Source organism: Triturus cristatus, chromosome 1_2 (genome assembly GCF_964204655.1).
Source record: "Triturus cristatus chromosome 1_2, aTriCri1.1, whole genome shotgun sequence".
In the NCBI taxonomy this organism is placed as follows: Eukaryota; Metazoa; Chordata; class Amphibia; order Caudata; family Salamandridae; genus Triturus; species Triturus cristatus.
In genome coordinates this window covers 567,238,870-567,260,049 of record NC_140580.1, presented here as the reverse complement: position 1 = coordinate 567,260,049, position 21,180 = coordinate 567,238,870, and the positions used below count along the sequence as shown (strand labels likewise).

At 49.9% G+C, this 21,180-nt stretch overlaps 1 long non-coding RNA gene across 1 annotated transcript in view; it reads right to left on the bottom strand.

The window, feature by feature from the left end:
* Positions 1–2,180: 2,180 nt before the first annotated feature.
* Positions 2,181–21,180, bottom strand: part of LOC146867639 (uncharacterized) — a 58,876-nt gene continuing 39,876 nt past the window's right edge. The window contains exon 4 of the long non-coding RNA XR_014961798.1: positions 2,181–2,311. This is a non-coding gene — a long non-coding RNA (uncharacterized LOC146867639). The remainder of the gene's footprint in view (positions 2,312–21,180) is intronic.

Here is a 21,180-nt window from a genome sequence, read left to right as displayed (position 1 = left end):
AATTTGCCTATTAACAGATCATAATCTGGGTCAGTGCCGGATGCATTGGCGAGGCATAAGTCCAAGCCCCATTAGAAAGGGCATCGTTGGCAATAGAAAACAGGTTGCACGCAAGTGAAGTAGACGAAGCGAAAAGTAAGTCCATAACTCACAAGTGTCACCAATGTCAATCATCCAAAAAGTTGTTGCATTCGGTCATGGTACAGTTGCAATTGGCCGCGTCTGTACAGTACCACAAGACGGGCAGCCATTGCGTAACAGGAGCAGAAGTACCAGCATGCCACACGCCAGCAAGAGGACCACCGAGAATCCTCCGAACGCGGGAGAAAAAACAGAATGAATAAAGGCCAGTACCACTCCAAAAATCGTCTGAAAAGAGGACACAAGGCTGGATCCCACAAGCCTAAAAAAATTAGCAAGGCCCTCAGCGTCAGATGCAACAAACACTCCAAAATGGAGTGGGAGATTGGTGTTTAGTAGTGAGTGTATCTCACTTGCGATTCTCGCCAGCTGTAATTTGAAGGTATCTTGCGCTGATGTGAGAGCCACTTCTTGTTGGAACAATAACGCTTTGAGTCTGCTCAATTTATAGAAATCTGTTTTCAAAGTTGGAATGGAAGGCCAAAGTGAACTGTCTACAATCCCAGGCAGGGATGGATAAAGGACATTGCTGCAACATGTAACACGTTGCCCAACCGTTACTATATATGGGATGTCGGCCCGTAAGCCACAGCAGGTGTGGTCATTCAAAATAAGGTAACTGCCACTTGAAGGCAACATGAGCGCGGGAATAATTGCTGGGACAGACGTACCTTTAAAAAAACAAGCCATATTAGGCGCCAACAAGTTACAAGTGCTGTCAAATGTTACTTGTTTGGAAACTAGAGAATGTCCTACTGTGGAATCGCAATCCTCCCCTGTTAGGAAGACCTTCTTATCTGCGCGTTGACATCGGTGGGTGAAAAGTAAAGACCACAATTCATGAATAAAAGCACTTCCCAGGGGCTCAAAACGGTAAACCAGAAAGTGTTTCATGCAAGATGTGAACTGAAATAGTGAGAAGGGTAATGAAATAACTCCATGAATTAGCCACACAGCTGAATCAGTCTCAGCTACCGAAAAAGGTAACTGTTCTAATTGTTCTATATGTAACAGTGTGTAAGTTGCATCTTTCATAGACATAAATCTTTGTCTATCAGTCAAAATAAACGGTAAAAACAGTGCAGAAGCATTGAAATAATCCCAAGGAACTTTTCGCATTTTAACCGTTTGTAACGTCCATGCAAATTGCATCACAGAGTGTAATTGATTTTGACCATGGTACAACACAGACACATCATTTTGAACAATATCAATAACAGATGAAACAATATTATCCAAGGTGTAAATACGGGTAGACAATGTATTAATGCTGTTGTCGACTACTGCAGGAACGTTTTCCAAATTAGCTTGGTCAATTTGGCATAGACGTACCGCAGATTCTATCTGCAATAGTTTCTATAACTCATTATACGCTTAATATATAAATCGTTTTGATCTAGGTGATTTAGGACCTAAAATAAAATAAGCCACATCGATTTCACTAGATAAGAGGGACAGATGTTATTTTACTGATGAGCGAGTGGAGTGTCCCAACCATTGCTGACACAATTTACCCACCGAATACGTGGTTACAGAATGAGAATGTGGAAAACATGGATCAGGTCTATTTTGTGTGAAACCTGTGGTTGTATTAGGAAAACATAGTTGACATGCATTGGAACATGTTGGCCACAACAACCAACCCAAAGTGACTACGTCAGAAACATTTATACAGCCCTTTTGAGCAGGGCAAGCATTACATCAATCGTATGATTGGTGTGTTTACACCACATATAGTAAATTCATTACAGAAGAAACATGGGTATGCTAAATGACCTGCACGTCCATTTGAATTGTTGGTTCCTGACTTGTATAATAAAGAACATGTATTCCGGGTGCTCCCATGATGTTAATATACCTACCCACCAAGGTATAAAATACTTAGATTCAAAAAATCTATAGCACAATAGAATTACAAACACATCTGGACATACCAATTCACTATATCTATCATCCAAAAAACAACCATCACAGGGTGAGAATAAAGATTGATGACACTCAAGAGAAGTAGTAGTCCAATAAGCCACGTATCATATTGTCCTTTCAGTTCGGAAAAATATGAAAAGAGGTCTTGAATCAGGTTCTTCTTTTGTATTTATTTTTCAATTCACAATGGAATGAAAAGCAACGGCAGCCGTCGTACGTTTCGCCCCCCTGGGCTTTTTCAAGGCTGCAGAAAGATATTATAATACCATTGTAAAAAAATAGTGACACTTCATGGTCACATGTAAAACATCACCCATCAACGAAAATGCCCTTTTCAGGATGTTTACATGATGAATATATGGCATGCAGTTAATGCACCAAATGTCGTGGTACTCAACCAAAACACTGTTATTGCCTTTATAAACCAAAACCTATTTCAATACAGGATATAATTGTGTGATTATTACAACATATATCCCGGTGATTTATTTAAGCCAATGCATCCAATTCGGAGTATAAAGGAGCAAACTGGGAATACACACAGATAAAGAAATTCATTTACTATCAATAGTAAATATGAACTATCCACTCCGACAGGATGCCCATGTGAGAATAAGAAAGAGAAGAAGTCAAGAAAATTCAATTAGTATGAACCTGTTAGACACCTGTGTGTGTCAATCTTCAAGAAAAGAGGGAAGAAACCATTCAGTACACCACATATCGTATTCAGCCAGTTGAAGAATGGAAGGAACATTCAAATTTTTGGCTGTAGCCAAACCAGAACAAGTAGTCTGCTGCACCGTGTCATTTAAAAACAAGCTACGAGTCAGAATCAGACACACACGATACAGAGCTTCAGTACCTTGGACCTCCCACTTTTTAGTACCCCAAATGGATTTCAAATGAAAGGTATTTTTCCAGTGTTCGTGACCATGTAAGGCCAAATCCGTCCTAAATAAATTAGAATAAATCAATTTAGTGTGGGTCAACATAAATTTAGATTGAGAAGGCAATTTTAACTGATAGTAATAAGACTCGGGATTGGCTGTATTGTAGTCTGTAAAGTAGGTGAACTTACACTGTAGAGTATTAGAACTCCACTTTAAAAGAGTCGGACAATGTTCCCATTGGGTATAATTGAATCTAGGTCTTAATGTGTTTGTTTTGTGCAAGAAATGATGGCCATAATGCTGGTAACAGACCAAATCCGCATAACTGGCCTTATTCAAATACAAATCTTCAGCATCAAAAGCAGCATAATTTTTTTAATCAGAAAACAATGAATGTACTGCCTAAACATCCCAGTCGTCTGAGTCTATGGTCTGAGATACCACATCTTCTAGTGAAGCGCTGAACACGTATGGAATGTTCAGGACCTCCGTCAGACCATGGATATCGAATGCAACTCTATCCCAAACGATGCCATCAGCAACAGGGAAGGCTGAAATGTTCATGAGGGCTTGATCATGTTTCATGATATGGGATGATGTATGGGGAGCCAGAATTCCACCGACCGACTTCACAGCAGAGCATTCTGGCAAATAATGACCATTGATTAGCAAAAAAGACACTGTCACAAACTCAATCCACATGAATAGAAAGATAAGGACGAGCACCAGCCAGATGTACGTCCAGGGAGGGACCAGGTAAGTCTTTTGGAACCAGGTGATGAAAAGACTGGTTTGTGTTGGTTGTGTTGTCACAGATAAGGATGAAGATGATGAATGATATGAGAAACTTGTACGATCCATGTCATAACCACTAACTCGCAAGTGCAACATCGGAGGCTGTGCAGCATCAGATAAAGGATGTATAATACTGTCAGGAACGTCAACGAGGATTTCAATAGGGGAGAATCATACTTGACGTCTGCATTGGAGGAAGTTGAAGGGACAACAGACGAGAAGTCGATAGAAGTTTCAAACTCCCCTCCTCCGGGTACTAGTGGAAGAAGCTGGAACCATCAGATTCAGCGAAATAGCTCGGCTTGGAATACTGGGAGTCACACAATTGAATATCGGCCATATAGTGTAGCTTGACATTGTCTATTGAAATAAATCTGTTTTCATTGCAACCAGGCAAAGGAGGCAAAATCACTGTTCGGGTACCTTTCAAACTAAGAACTGGCACAGGTGCATGATAAGAGGGACCAAATTCTTTTTTGTTCTCCAGCTTTTCTTGCACCAGATCACCAAGTTTAGGAAGCCAGCCTGTAACAGGAAGTAGCATTGCTGCATCAGTGGACGAGGGTGAATGATCTTTAGCCGATGTGTCACGGGTTTTTTGTATTTCCTGCAGCATAGTAGAATGGTTATCTACGTCAAAGGTTGCGGCAGCCGCCACAACACCTAGACCATCAACGTCTGGCACAAACATTTTTATGCCAAAGAGCATTTTGTATGGGGTCCGCCCACCCAGAGATCTTCTTGGGAGATTATTTAGTGCACATTGAACCCCATACAAATGAGTCAGCCAACCCTTTCCAGTTCCAAAGACTCTAGCTGTCAAAGATTGCTTTAAGTCACGGTTCATTCGTACCACTATTGAATTGCCCTCAGGCCTGTACGGAGACGAAAGCTGCACCAGCACCGCCAAAGACTTCATTGCATCTTCGTACGCCTTAGAGGCAAACGCTGGACCCTGGTCAGAATGAAAGGTGCCACTGTCAAAGATTCCGACAAAGACACGCAAATCTCTAATGACATTTAGAGCGTCAGCACTGCGTTGTGGCCAAAGGAATCTAGTGCATGACTCAACTGCAACCAAAATATGTTTATATGCAGTGTCAGACGTCAAAGGACCGCAGTGATCAAGATAAATGCAACCCAACGGTTGGTTTGAAAAGTATAGCTGTGTTTGTGGTGGACGAGCAACCATAGATGGTTTAATCTGTTGACAAATGTCACAAGACAGCACATAATTACGGGTTTGTTTGTATAAACCACATCACCAATAACGTTGATGTAATATAGAAACAGTCTCAGAAACCCCGGCATGTGCAGATGCCATGCATTCATGTGTGGCTATGATCAAAAGATGTCTGCAGTCGTTGTTGGGAATCAGTTGATCCCCAATGGAAGGTATCGTAGCAAATGGGACTTGCTCAGGTGAATACTTAGAATGGAAACCTTGTGGGAAGTCTGTCCCACCTTCCGTAGCAGCTATCACTGCAAGAATATCATTATCAATTTTGATCATGGACCTGGTAACTGCTGCTACTGAACATGTGGCTACTGCAGATTTGGCCGCCTCATCAGCCAAAGAATTTCCAACAGGATGTGTTCCCACATGCTGATGGCCAAGAGTATGAATAACCTGTGTGAGCGGCAAACCTTCTTTAAGTTCTGGCACTTGGACCCAAAGCATTTTATGCTTTATTGCGCTACCTTTAGAGTCTTGATAATCATTCTGAGACCAGAAAAACAAATTGTCATTTAAAGCTTGCACACAGTAGTAGGAATTGCACACAACAAGAGTGTTCACATCAGGATCTGCGAAGTCTAGAGCTAAAATCAAAGCACGCAGCTCCACCAATTGAGCTGTACAGTCTCCAAGTACCTGCGTATGGACTAGAGAAGACTTAAATTCACCATTTACAAATGAGGCAGCCACAATAGCGCAAGCCGCTGAATAAGCATGCTTCGACCCGACTGCTGGTTAAGCAGACCCACCGGTGTAGATGATACATCTGTACTGATCAAGAGGAAGCAAAGACAACGGAGGAAGATGAACATGTTCGTATTGTAAAAACTCCTGGGTCTGTAATGAAGGATCAAAATTAAATGTGACATCAGCCGATGTAAAGAACTTGCCCGTTATATCCAACGGGGATGCAAAGCTTTAGAATTCGGTACACTCACCTTAGTCACTGCTTCCAAAGTAGGTACAGGCGAAACCATAAGAATGCGTTTACCGTGCGCTAGAGAGCGTTCCTTCAGAATCGCCATCTGGACCGCAGTCAAACTTTTCTCAACTGTAAAAAACGGTATTTCCGCTGCTGAGTACAGATGCAATTTGTATGCAATAGGTACTGTGTCACCTTCTTTAAATGTCAAATCAGTGAAAACCACTGTCCCTGGCACAATTCTTATGACCAAGTTCATAGAATTATCACGTGTTAAAAAAAAGTTGGTCGCAAGCAGATCAACGCCATTGAGCGAAGAATAGAGGAATGCTCCAGATGCCAGCTGGCAGACGAAAAAGCGGGTTGTATCAACGCATAAAGCGGCTTGATATGCTGGGTATAATCAGGAATTGAAGTCCTCTTGAACTACAAAAATCCTAGCAAAGTTTGTAATTTTTTCAATGTAAACGGAGGCTGCAAGTGTGCACATTTCTCCAGAAAGTGGGGGGCCAACCCCAGCCCTCATTATTGAGCTGATTGATTGATTGATTGATTGATTGATGTACTTATAGAGCGCAGCTATCACCCTACGGGCATCTTGGCGCTTGCATTGGGAACCCGTCCTGGTTTTTCCCTGTAAGATAACCCGTACTGGGCATCCCCAAGGTGAAAGCCAGGCATCCCGCCGCGGGGGGCCGTTGTGGAGATTAAGCAGGCTTGTTGCCCAGAGCTGCATAGTGTGAACTCGTGCTTAGAGTGGGCACCGAAGCGAGAATTATCGAGTCCGTGGACGATTGGGCTCTGGACCCTGCCGCGTCGGGAATCGAACCCAGGTCCCGGGTCTGATCTCTGCTTCAGGGTATGCCTCCTCTAACCAGTGAGCTACACTTCTCCACTCATAGCCCAAAAAGAGGACTGCTAAACAAGCGATGAGCGACTTGGCAAAATTGAATCTGTAACCCAAGTCTGCAAAAGAGAGTATGATGCGATGCACTTGCACAAGATGTGGGATCAATTTGGCATCTGTCAAATATATATCATCGACGTATGAGAACGCATCAGGGTTAATGTCGTATAATAGAGACACAACACGCGCAGCAAAAGCCCTGGGACTGTTCTTATAGCCCATAGGCAAACGCATAGAGTTTCTGATTGCCGACTGCAGTAAATTCTGTCAAGACATGTCTATCAGGAGCCAAATTGTGACTATAAAAACCATTGGAAATATCCAGCGTCGTCTTTTTTTTTTTGCGAACAATATTATTTACTAACTCAGAGCTGTCGGTGTTCTGTACTGCAAATGTACGAACGTGACTGTTTATTTATTTATTTATTTATTTATTTTTTGAAACCGTTTATTACAAGTCTTAAAAGTATACAAGTATGGGCCCACAACCTTCCGGCCGGCCGCTAGCAATGGTAGGAACATACGACATACATTTATGGAACACGTGGCGTTACAGGGGGAGCATTTCACAGTAGGTAACAATGTCAAAAGCCACATCATCCAGGCCCCATTATGCAGTTTCATTTTAAATTAAGAACAACAAAAATTAAAACCACACCCACAAGGCAACCCACAATCAAAAATGGCAGCACGTGCTCCCCAAGAGGGGGGATCCCAACTATACACAGAAGTGTGAGGAGGGGGAAGAGAACAGAGCGAGGACTGGGGGAACCCAATGTCCGGCAGCGGGGGAATGAGTCGGCTAAGGGGATGGGGCTGGCGAGGCATCAGGCAGCAGCGGTGGTGCGCAGATACCCCCTCGGTAGGCGTTCCAGGGGCCCCATACTTTCACCCACGTCCCAGGCTTACCCCTCGCCACATACACCACCTTTTCGCGAAACATGCACCAGTCCATGTGTTCTTTCCAGGCCGAGACCGTCGGGGGCCTCTGGGATCCCCACAGTTGAGCAATATCACGCTTGGCTATCATATATCCCAGAGTCACCCACCACGTCTGCGGCGCCGAGTAATCAGTCGGTTCCCACACATTCAACAGGCATCTCCTCGCTTCAGGCAACAGCGCCACATGCGTAACCAGTCGCAGCACCTCATGTACACCACGCCAGAACCCCTCTATCTCCGGGCACTCCCACAAAATATGCATAAAGGTCCCCAAAGCACCACACCCACGCCTACACAACCCATCTCCAGCATAGCCCATACGCAGAAGCTTTGGCCCCGTCATGTAGACCCGGTTGAGTATCTTGAGCTGGACGAAGCGAAGGCGAGCTGGTATGGCCACCTCCTTCGGGGAGGCCACCGCGGAGGTCCAGACCTCGTCGTCCAACTCCAGCCCGTCGGCAACCCAAGCCGCACGAAGGGCAGTCAACAGGCCCGAGCGGTCGTTTATGAGCTTTTTGTATATAAGTGAGATCGTGCTGTCCGGGACGTGCCCATCCAGCATTCTATCCTCCAGGGGGGAATATTCCGGGATGGAGGCAGCGTCCGAGAAGACGGAGCCCAGCGCATGACGGACCTGCAAATACCGAAAGTATTCACTGCCCTGCAACTGAAATTCCATCTGCAGCATATCGAACGTTTTAAATCCTCCCCTCGTCCAAAGATCCCCCACTTTACTGATACCTATTATGTCCCACTTCTCGAAGCCCTTAGAGGTCCACAGGGAACCTAACCGCTCAGACGCGTATAGAGGTGATGCCCGGGTCAAACGGTCCTTCCACCCCATAGCTGCATTGGCCGCGTGCCAGACTTGCACCATAACACGCGTGGGGCCCGTCAGACGAGAGTCGGGCGCGCTAGAGTAGAGCGCTCGATTGTAGTCGCCACCTGGCAGGAGCATCTTGTCCATTTCAAATGCCGGGTTTAAGGCGGGCCCGTAGAGGCCATGGTTAATGGCAGCGAGCTGGGAGGCCCAATAGTACCGTTTAACATCCGGGAGGGCAATCCCCCCGTCAAACCATGGGAGCGTCAGTTTAGCCAGAGCAATGCGCGGCCTCCCGTCCCAGAACAGGCGGCGTTGCAGACTCTCCACCTCACGGAAGTAGCGCGCCGGGACCAAGTCCATAGTGTTCTGCAAAGCGTACAGAAAACGCGGCAGAGACATCATCTTGAACAATGCCGCCCGGCCGAGCGGCGAAAGCGGCAGGCGCCGCCAGCGCGCGACATCTACCCGCAGACGCTGGAGGGGGGGAAGCAGATTCCGTTCATACCGGGCCTCCGGGTCCAGAGTAATGAAGACACCCAGGTACCGAAATCCCTGCGGGGCGATCTGGATCGGACAGCCCCGCGGGAGAATAGGAGCCTCCCCTGAGAGAACATACACACACGATTTAGCCCAGTTGATGACAAGACCGGAGTTACGACCAAACGAGTGTAAAACATCAACTAGCACTATAAGTGATTTACGTGGGGAGGCTAGGTACAGAAGGATGTCGTCAGCATATAGGGACACGCGGTCCTCATACTCGGGGGTCCAACGGAGACCACGGATGGAAGGCTCCCACCGCAGCCACTCCGCCAGGGGCTCCAAGGCAAGCGCAAAAAGAAGCGGCGACAAGGGACAGCCCTGCCGCGTGCCCCGGCCCAGCTCAAACGGGGCCGATACTCTTCCGTTCACGACCACCTGCGCCAATGGGCCCGCATACAACAGTTTGACCCAACTGATGAATCCTGGGCCAAATCCGAACTTCGCAAGCATCGCCCAGATGTATGGCCACTCAAGCCTGTCAAACGCCATGGTGGCGTCTAAGGACGCCAAAATGGCCGGTTCCCGTATAAATGGGACGCGCGCAAGCACCCCATGCAAACGCCGCAGATTAAGGGCTGTATTGCGATGGGGAAGAAATCCAGACTGGTCCTGATGAACCAGATCTCCCACCACACCGACCAGCCGATTGGCGAGTACCTTAGCGAGAATTTTAGGCTCCGCATTCAGTAATGAGATAGGCCGATAAGAAGTAACCCGATCCCGAGGTCTCCCTTCCTTGTGGATCACCACGATTGTAGCCAGACGCTGGTCAAGCGGGAGGGAGCCCAGCGAGTGGGCCGCGAGGAACATTGCGCGGAGGTGAGGCGCCAATGTATCCGGTCGCAGCTTATACAGTTCGATAGGGATACCGTTCGGGCCCATGGCCTTGCCAGAAGCGACCGAGCGTATGGCGAGGGCGATTTCGTCGGAGGTGGGAGCGGCGTCCAGCGACACCCTGTCCTCCCCGGACAGGGAAGGCAGCGCGATATCCCTGAGCAGGGCACGGGAATCCTCTTCCGAGCAAGAAGAGACCGGGGAATACACCTCGCGGAAATACTCCGCGAAACAGGAGACAATTTCTTCTGGCTCAGTTACACACACACCATTCGTTTTCTCAATCAGCGGGACCACACGATTCGCTCTCTCCTTTTTATCCAACCACGCTATCAGTTTACCAGCCTTATCACCCACATCATACAGTCGCCCCTGTTGCTCTGTACTAAGGCCCCTGGCCGCCTCCGTAACGAGGGCCCTATAAGCCGCCTGTTTGAGCTGGAGGACATGTAGTGCAGCATCCGTCACCCCATCTTCCAGATTACCCTCCAGCTCAGCTATTTCAGCCTCCACCCGGGTCACCTCCTCCCGATCGCGCCTCCGGGCGTGGGAAATAAGGGACAGGGCCTCCCCTCTAAGTACTGTCTTGAAGGCCTCCCACAGGGGGATAGCTGAAGGCACTGACCCCACATTCTCCTCAAAATAGCGCTGGAGGGATTTAATCAAGTCAGCGCGAATAGTGGGGTCGCGCAGGTACCAGGAATTGATTGGGACCACCCTGCTCTCAGCCCTTGGAAAGACATCAAAATGCAACAATAGCGGGGAGTGGTCCGAAATACCTCGTGCCAAATGGCGCACCTCCCCCACCCTCCCGACATGGGCCGCCGGGACAAGGACATAATCTAGCCGTGAGAGACTACCATGGGCCCCCGAGTGGAAAGTGTATTGCAGCTGCGTGGGATGTTTTAAGCGCCAGCAGTCCACCAATCCCAGTGTATCCAAGAGGCCGGATAGCCACGCCTGTGCCCGGGGGAGGTCCCTAGGGGGGTGACGATCCACAGTCCCAGAAACCACCGCGTTGAAATCCCCCCCCACCACCAGAAGCCCCCCGGGAAGGCCAAGGAGGAGGCGCCCCAGATCTGCAAAGGTGGTCGACTGCAACCCCGGTGGGACGTACACTGACACAAAGACAACCACTTTGCCCTCCATTCTACCCACCAAGACAGTGTAACGTCCCCTGTCATCATGGAGCACCTCATCAATTTCTAACGGGAGCGAGTTCTTTACCATGATACCCACACCCCTCGAGCCTGACGTGAAGCCCGAGTGGGCCACGAGGCGGTAGCCACGCCGATTCATGGCGCAGAAGGAATTGCCAATAAGGTGTGTCTCCTGCAGGAAGACCACATCAGGCGAGAGTCGCTTCAGATACTGTAGGACCACACCTCGTTTGACCCTGTCCCCCAGCCCATTGACGTTCCAAGACAACAAAGTCAATTCCCTACCCCCCATCATACACGGAAACCATCATTCGTCCCCCCGAGAGCACAGTAGAACCAACACAAAAAAAGGATTGCCTTGTGATAATAACGAACAACACCCCATCCCTGCCCACCCACCCCAACAAAACTCCCCCCTCCCTGCACCCCTGCATGAGCCCAGACAGCCCCCCCAACGTGCAGTGTGCCTGTCGCCCCATAGATAGTTAAACTAACTAGACCCCCAGAGGAGGAGGGAGAACCCCCAAGAGACCCCACACGACCTCCATAGGAGGGGAACTTAAGCAATCAGACGTATAGTCAGAAGTGGCATCATTTTTGTCTCGAGCGAGGCCTAATATTAGTCCCTCAGTCTTGATCCGGCGAGCCCTCTCCCCCGGCCGCTCCCCCCCCTCCACCCCGATCCCGATCTCCAGACAGAGTATCCAGCCAGTCCCCGGCCGCTTCGGGACGATCAAAAAAGTATGTGCGACCTTCCACCTCCACTCGCAGCTTAGCTGGGAAAAGCATGGCGTATTTGAGATTTAGGTCCCGAAGACGGCGCTTGACACCAAGGAAGCTCAGTCTCTGCTTCTGGACCGCAGGGGTAAAATCAGGATAGAAATTAATGTCCATATTGTCAAGTCTAATCGGTCCCTGTAGTCTGGAGGATTGCAGGATAGCGTCTCTGTCCCGAAAATTAAAAATCCGGGCGATGAGAGGTCTCGGAGCGGCTCCGACCTTAGGCCTTCCCCCGGGAACCCTGTGGGCCCTCTCCACAGCAAAGAATTTACTCAGCCCCCGTGGCTGGAGATGGGTAACAATCAGGTCTTCCACGAAAAGGTCCGCCGCCGCTTCCTCACGTCCCTCAGGCACCCCGATGATACGGATGTTGTTCCTCCGGGCCCGACTCTCGGAGTCCTCCAGGCGACGATCCATCAGCGCACTCGCCCGAGCAAGCCGGCGCACCTCCGTTTGCAGGGCCGCCACATCTGTCGTAAGGCCCGATGCGGTGTGGGCCAAAGAATCGACTCGGTCGTTGGTCTTGGAGAGATCGGCCCTTATCAGGCCAACATCTACGAGGACCGAGTCGATCTTCTGCGCCAGCGTGTCAAAACGCTGGCCCACAGAGGCCTTCATCTCGGTGATGGCGCCCATGACATCCCGCAGAGTCAGATCCGTGGGCAGATCGGGGGCATCAGTAGGGCCCTCAGGGGACTTGCGTGGCACCTCAGGAGATCCCTTCTGGAGGGTATAGCGATCCATGCTGTTGGACTGATGGGCTGCGCCACGCCGGGTTGATTTTACCTTTGCCCGATCGCCATCTTGTTTCGTGGCCATGGTCCCAGTCTCCCGATCGCACCAGCCACGTCGTGAAGGGCGGGCAAGCTGGTCCACTGGCTCCGGGGGGGTGCCACCCCAGATCTGCGGGGCGGATCACAGCCGGCGGGCAGGCAGGGCCCCCCAGCGAGGCCACACCAACACACCAACACACAAAGCCCCGCGACCCAACCTCGCAGAGACAGCCAGGAGGGTGCGAAAGCGAAAGTGAAAGTGTGGGTTACACGAGCCACCAAGCCCTATCCGCCGCTGTTATTCACTTCGTCACTGGATCGCCCCACAACGCAAATCCGGGGTTCGGCTAGGAGTAGGCCGCGAACCTCAATCGGTGCTAAAGTCGGTGTCCGAGGTCCGATTTGGAAGCGGAAAACGGGCGCCACCTCAGCTCGGGCTCACCAACACAGTCCCCTCATCTGGGACAGGATATGTTCAGGATAGTCATAGGAGGTCGTGGAGGTCCTCGGGAGCCTCGCACCTACGCGGCCATCTTGGTTGCGCGCTAGGCTCCTCCGAACGTGACTGTTTAAATGTCTGTAATCCAAAACTATACGATATGAACCTTCCGGTTTCGATATCGGAAGAAGAGGATTATTCATTGAGGAAACACAGGGTTCAATGACACCCTGATATTCCAACTGGGTCAAAATTTCACATACGAATGATCTAGCCTCATGCTTGATTGTATACTGCGCCTGTGGCTGTGGTATAGAACGCAAAGGAATTTCATGTACTAGGGAATCCTTATCCCAGCCTACCTGATTGTGATATACAGCCAGCGCTAGGACTAAGGCCCACTCAGCTGCGTAGGATTATTTATGCTCACCTGGGACAAAACAGGAAAAACTAGGGAGAATCACGTCCTCTCCCCTAAAAGATGCCAAAAGAAATGGAGGAGGCTAATCTGTCTCCGCCAATAAAATATCATATGAGGAGGTAAGGGTGTCCTAAAAGATACCCTTAATTGTACGTTTACCATCACCCTAAATTTGGATGTCTATCTCATAAAGCCTATCAGGGGGTGCAACTCGCATATCAGCTGTTTCCACTGTTATGTTATGTTATGTTAGGCCGCACTTTTTGAGCGCACGGCTACCCCAAAAGGGTGTCCCGGCGCTTTGGCAAAGAGGCCCAGAGAACAAGAAACCAAAGGCACAAACCTACTACAGTCACAGCGGGTTACTTAGTGAACAGCAGAGTCTTCAGCTCCTTCCTGAAAGCCAGGAGGTTGTTCATTTTCCGAAGGGAGAGTGGGAGCTCGTTCCACAAGCAAGCTGTCACGTATTGAAAGGAACGACCTCCCATCCGAAAACGTTTGACCACAGGCACCTCCATTATAGCCCGGTCCGCCGACCTCAGCGGCCTCCGCGGCACATAGAAAGCAATACGCTTCCTCAGATAGTTAGGGCCAATCGCATGAAGGGCTTTAAAAGCCAGAGTGAGGAGTTTAAATCTAATTCTCCCCGAAATTGGGAGCCAGTGCAGCCTAGCCAGAAGCGCAGAGGCACTAGCTCTCCTGGGCAGCCCATAGATAGCTCTGGCCGCCGAATTCTGAACGATCTGCAGTCTGGATAACAGATACTTAGGTAGGCCTGCAAAAAGTGCATTTGCATAGTCCAGGCGGGAGCCCACGAGCGCCTGGACTACATTCCTACGGTACTGCAGTGAAAGTAGAGGAAGGAATTTCCTGAGCATCTTAAGGATGCTGAAACATTTCCCTGCTAATCCCAGGATGTGTGGACGGAAAGATAGATCATCGTCAAACACCACTCCGAGATTTTTTACCTGAGAAGATGGCTTCTCTGGGGGGGACATGTCCTGGGGCCACCATGTCTTCCAGCCCGGATCAGGGGCACAGCCGAAAAAGAGCAGCTCAGATTTATCTGAGTTGCATTTCAGGCTGAGCCGCTGAAACCACGCAAAGACTGCACTCAGACAGTCCTTGATTCTGCCGCCGCTAAAGGCCTCTCCCTTCCTGCAGGTGAACAAGAGCTGGGTGTCATCAGCATATGAGATGACCCGGGCCCCAAACGCCTCCGCTACCTCCGCAAGAGGGGCCATGTATATGTTGAAGATGGTGGGGCTCAGGATAGAACCCTGAGGCACCCCCACCTCCAGCGGATGCATTTCGGCCGAAAACGGCGGAGCCCAGATCACCTGTCGGCGGTCGGCAAGAAAGGATTGAAACCAATCCAACACCGTCCCACGCAGACCAATCTCCCTAAGTCTTGAGAGAAGACCTGCGTGTGGGACGGTGTCGAATGCCGCCGATAGGTCCAACATAACTAGCATAGCCTTTCCCCCATGATCGAGCGTCTCCCTGATGGCGTCGGTAACCTCTACCAGAGCCGTCTCCGTGCTATAATTCGCACGAAAGCCGGACTGGGAATCATGCAGCAGTTTGTTGTTCTCAATAAAGGTGGTCAGAGTATGCTGAACATGTTTCTCCAACACCTTCGCCAGAGCAGGGAGGAGGGAGATTGGTCTATAGTTAGCGCATTGCAGGGGGTCGAGCAGAGGCTTCTTAATCAGCGGCAGAATGAGTGCGTGTTTCCATTGACGTGGAACCACCCCTGAACTCAATGAAAGATTAAGCAGGGGGTTCAGCAAACTGTTCAACGCCGAGGCCACCTTGCCCAGGCATTTCGCCGGACAAACATCCAGAGGCGAACCAGATTGCAGCCTGGATAACAGCTCAAGCGATGTCTCACAGGACAACTGGGGAAAAACCGATAACACGGGCCCAGGTTCAGCCTGTAAGGGAGCTAAACAGGTCAACTTGTCCCCTAACACAACATCAGCCGTTAGGGAATCCACCGTTGGAAAAGTGTCCTGAATCTTTGAGATTTTCGTCACAAAAAACTCAGCGAGCTGTTTGATCCATTCTTCCGTATGAGAATGAACCGGGGACCCTACTACAGGGTTGACAAACTCCTTCACAATCCTAAAGAGTTCCCGGCTCGTATTATCGGCTTTGTCAATTCTCTGCTCCAGATAATTCTTTTTGGCTGCGGCAATCTGCTTATAATAAGATTTTATCGCGTCCCGGTAATTCATTCGCTCCACAAGATCGTACTTGCGCCGCCACCGCCTTTCCAGCTTTTTACAATCTTGTCGCATTGTACGTAAAGTGGAAGAGAACCAAGGAGCAGAATTGAGATGAGGTGCTGTTCTAGCAGGCTTCAAAGGGGCCATCTCCTCGAATCTTGCCTGCATCCAGTTCTGGACCAGGATTAGGTCGGTTTCCAAAACCCCTGTCAAATGACACGGATATTGGCAGAGAGCATCGGAGAGCATGTCTGCTGTCACTAGATGGTAGGCTCTAAATTGCCAGGAGCCTTCCTCCCGAGCCCTTTGTCTAAGCTTAGATTCAAGCACTAGGTCAAAGTTTATCAGATAATGATCTGACCAAAGGACCGGGAGTGGAGGGGACACCTCAATAGGTTTGGAGGAAAAAATCACATCTAACGTGTGGCCTTTCTCGTGAGTAGGGCTGTGGATAAAAGGGGCTAGCCCTAACATCTTTGTAATCTCACGGAGTTTGGTAGCCTCAGCATCGGTAAGACAGTCCATATGTAAATTTAAGTCGCCTAATAGCAAGCAGTGCGCCGAGCGCATACAAGGTACTGATAAGGCCGACTGTAGGTCCTCAAAAAAGGACCCAATGGGTCCAGGGGGTCGATAGAGGAGAATTCCAGTACAGGTCTGAGACGCTGCTAGATGGAGTGTAAAGCCTAAAGCTTCACATCCGGCAATGTTGTCCACCACAAAGGAGGAGCAGTCAAAGACCTTGTCCACTATCAGAGCCACCCCACCGCCCCTTCCCTCAGTTCTATCCCTCCGTAAGATGGAAAAATTAGGCGGGACAGCACAGGCAATGTCGGGTTCAGAACCCGCTCCCAGCCACGTCTCAGTTAAGAATAAGCAAGAGATCTTGGAGTGCGCGAGGAGATCCCATATATCCGAGGTATGACGAGGAAGGGACCTAGTGTTAAGCAACGCGCTATGACAGTACTGAGGAGGGGTAGATGGACTATGGGAGGATGATAATGTGGGGAGCCAGTTACACACGGGGCAGCCCTTACCTAAACGGCGACCGCCGGGGAAAAGAGACAGACAGGCCGAGCGAGTGGGGCGCAAGGCACACAAGGAGGCAGCGCTGTACGTAATCATCCTGAAACTGCGGGTGATCAGCCTCAGAACCAGCAGACAACAGGAGTCGTAAGCCAGAGTCCGACCTCGTCCGCCTCCGAGACGCGGACGAGCGCAGACGGGCAGGACTCTGGCACGACTCAGGCGCAGGGAAGGCGCTCCGCTGCGCGTTACCGCTGCGCGAGACCAGCGAGCATTAAATAGCGTCGTCTCGGCGTCCCAGGTGACCTGGACGCTCCAAGATGGCGCTCGCGCTTCCTCCCCAATGCAAAATGGCGCTGAAAGCCAGAAAAACCCACAACCTCCCGGTAACCCGGACCCGCCAAACAGCGGTGGTGATTCCAGATTATGGTGCAAGGTAGGGGCCAGGAGCGCGTTTTAAAAGCAGGGGGGAAGGCAAAATAAAACAAACTAAAGTCCACAAAACGGGGTGTTTTAAAAAACTATGCTGAGCAAAGAGAGCGCGCGACCAGCGCGAACAGCAGCGGGGCAACCGATAATATTCTCGCCCTCAAGGGCACTAAGCAGACTCACCTTCCGCTCAGCTCGCCCTAAATAGCGTCGTCTCGGCGTCCCAGGTGACCTGGACGCTCCAAGATGGCGCTCGCGCTTCCTCCCCAATGCAAAATGGCGCTGAAAGCCAGAAAAACCCACAACCTCCCGGTAACCCGGACCCGCCAAACAGCGGTGGTGATTCCAGATTATGGTGCAAGGTAGGGGCCAGGAGCGCGTTTTAAAAGCAGGGGGGAAGGCAAAATAAAACAAACTAAAGTCCACAAAACGGGGTGTTTTAAAAAACTATGCTGAGCAAAGAGAGCGCGCGACCAGCGCGAACAGCAGCGGGGCAACCGATAATATTCTCGCCCTCAAGGGCACTAAGCAGACTCACCTTCCGCTCAGCTCGCCCTAAATAGCGTCGTCTCGGCGTCCCAGGTGACCTGGACGCTCCAAGATGGCGCTCGCGCTTCCTCCCCAATGCAAAATGGCGCTGAAAGCCAGAAAAACCCACAACCTCCCGGTAACCCGGACCCGCCAAACAGCGGTGGTGATTCCAGATTATGGTGCAAGGTAGGGGCCAGGAGCGCGTTTTAAAAGCAGGGGGGAAGGCACTGTGATGAACGTATCAGTTGCTCTCGCCTCCAGACAAGGATGGAGTGCCTCCTGCACTATGGTAACTTCTGCTGCATTGTTGAGGAGTGCCACCGTCCATCTCCAATCGAGGAGCAGGGTTCTTTATTATTATTATTAAGGGTAGCTTATAAAAGCGCTTGGTTATGCCAAAGCGTGTCCCCGCGCTGCAACTGAAGAACTCTGAGCGAGGTGGAGACCAGTGATCTGTTATCTAGAGAACAGGTGTGTGTTTAGGTTCTTGCGGAAGCTGGATTCGGATGGATCCAGACGAAGATGGAGAGGGAGGGAATTCCAGCTTTTCGCTGCCAGATAGCGGAAGGAGCGTCCGCCCATACGGGCTCTTTTGACCCTAGGAACCTTAAGTAGGCCCTCATATGAGGAGCGCAGCTCGCGCGCAGGTGTATACCTTGTCACTAAGTTCTGGAGTGGAATAGGAGATTTCTTAGCCAGGATGCGGTGGCATGTACAGAGGGCTTTGAATTCCACTCTGCTTTTTACTGGCAACCAGTGGAGGGTTTTGAGAGCGGCTTTGGTGTCTGATCGTTTAGGGATTTTTAGGATGAGACGGACTGCCGCGTTCTGTATTACCTGAAGGCGATTCATGGCTTTGCAGGTGGTACCCAGGTAAAGTAGGTTGCCGTAGTCTAGGCGTGATGTCACAAGGGCATGTACCAGTGTTTTCCGTGCTGACATAGGAAGGAGGTCAAGGATCTTCCTTATGGTTTTTAGGACACCAAAACAGACGCCTGCAACTCGGTCTATTTGGGGTCCAAAAGATAGGTCATCGTCGAGCCATACGCCTAGGTTTTTTACTCCCTGGCGGGGTATGGGAGCTTCATCCAGACATGGAGGCCACCACGCCGACGACCAAACAGATGGGTTCCCCCCCACAACGAGCACCTCGGTCTTGTTGCCGTTTAACTTAAGGCAGTTGGTGGACATCCAGGCTGCAAGTTCTTGCATGCAGTTCCTGAAACTGTCCATCGCAAGACCGGGTGCACGCGATAGGGAGATAGCCAGCTGCGTGTCATCGGCGTATGACACGATGCTCAATCCGTGACTCACGGCAATTGAAGCCACTGGAGAGACATAGAGATTAAACAAGGTTGGGCTCAGGGACGAACCCTGGGGGACGCCCTGACCCAAACCTATGTTTCTCGAGTAGTGGTCGCCCTGGCGAACCGGGAAGCTTCTCCCTGTCAGGAAGGATTGTAACCATTGGAGTGCAGCTTCGGATATACCTCCGTTGTTCAGACACTGTAGCAAGTTGTCGTGAGCCACAGTGTCGAACGCTGCACTCAGGTCCAATAGGATGTGGGCCATGGTGTGTCCCTCATCTACCCCCTGACGTAGGGTCTCAACTGCAGTAAGCAGTGCGGACTCTGTAGAGTGGCGGGGGCGGAATCCGAATTGGGTGTCGTGCAATAAGGCAGCCTTTTCCACGAAGTCCATTAGTTGTTTATTGACTGTTTTTTCGGCCACCTTGGCTAGGTAGGGCAGGAGTGAAATTGGGCGGAGATTGTCAAGTTTCTCAAAACTGATGGTAGGTTTCTTCCTGAGGGGCAGAACCACCGCTTTTTTCCACTCCCTAGGTACTGTCTTGGTGGTAAAAGATACATCGAGTACATGTCTAATGTATGGTTCTAGTACCCTTAGACTATCGGTCAGGCGTTTGGGTGTGGTAGGGTCTCTCGGAGAGCCCGACTTCACCGACCTGCAGATTTTTAGAAGATCTTCCGTGGGAGGGGTAGTAAAGTTGATAAGTCTAGGTTTATCTCCCCACTCCCTTGGGCTTTCAACGAAGTCTGCCCCGGTTTTGGACTGCGTAGGGAATGCTGAGTAGATTTTTGTTATTTTATCTGAGAAAAAATCTGCGATTTTGTCACACAATTCTGGCGAGCAGTCAGCGGGGGCAATAGCTGGGTTTCCGCTTGAAAGAGTTTTGTAGAGTGAAAACAGCTCTTTCGTCGAGTTACCAGCCTCACTGATCCTATTCGTAAAATATGCTGTTTTTGTCTTTCTGATTAGTCCATGGTAGATTCGTCTCTCGGTTAGATAATTCTTTCTGGTTTCTTCAGAGAGAGTCTTGCGCCATTCTCTTTCGGTTCTTTTCAGTGCAGTTTTCTGAACTCTTAGTTCAGCGTTGAACCACGGGGCAGTTTTGTTTATGCGTCCCCCAGATTTGGTTTTTAGCAAAGGGGCTGTGCAGTCTAGTGCCTGATTAATGCGTGTGCAGAGGTTAGCATTGGCTGTATCAGCATCCTTCCCTCCTGGGCTTCCTCCTTTCGTTAATTCTGCACAGAATTTGGACTGAGAGAATGTAGCCCATTTCCGTTTGAGGTGGTACATAGCTGGTGGCTGTGGGGGTCTGCTTCCCGGGATTCGTATGAAAAAAGGGACCAAATAGTGGTCCGACCATGGGATGGGAATTGGGGTCATAGCTTCCGCTTCCCCCAGTTAACAAATATGGGGTCCAGCAGATGACCCTGTTGATGGGTAGGGCCTCTAACAATTTGGGTAAGTTGGAGGGCTTTCAGTGCCTGGCCAAAATTCTTACTGACGTGGTCTGAGGGGTTATCAAGATGAAGATTGAGATCCCCGAGTACCAGAAACTTGTCAGTGCACAGTGCGGTTTCCATGATTCCTTCAACCAAACTCTCCTCGAACCTGGCTATGGGGCCTGGGGGTCTGTAAATTAGTATGCCCTTTAGCGTGTAGTTATTATTCACTTTGACAGTGAAGCTCCCTGCTTCACTGTCCAGGATGGGAGAGCTATCTAGCTGGCATCGTAGGTTTTCGCGGGCTATAATTGCGATTCCGCCTCCTCTGCCTGTGGGTCTATCCAGTCTATGTATTGTATACCCTCCTGGAGTTGCCTCAAGGGCGTAGGGTGTAGACTCATTATCTAGCCATGTCTCTGTTAGAAACACAAGATCCCATTGGTTCTCAGTAAGTAGGTCATATAGGTCTAGCCTGTGTTTTCTCAGTGAGCGTACGTTAAGCAGTCCGCATTGTATGGTATAGTTCATGTTGGTTGTATTCTTACCAAGGTCGAATGAGAAGTGACAGTGTTCGCAACCCATATCGTTTTCCACGCATAGACTATGCTTGCAGGAATCGTCGATTTTGTGGCAAGAGTTCAGTAGATCCTGCTTGCTCCACCGTATGTGGCCATCTGGAG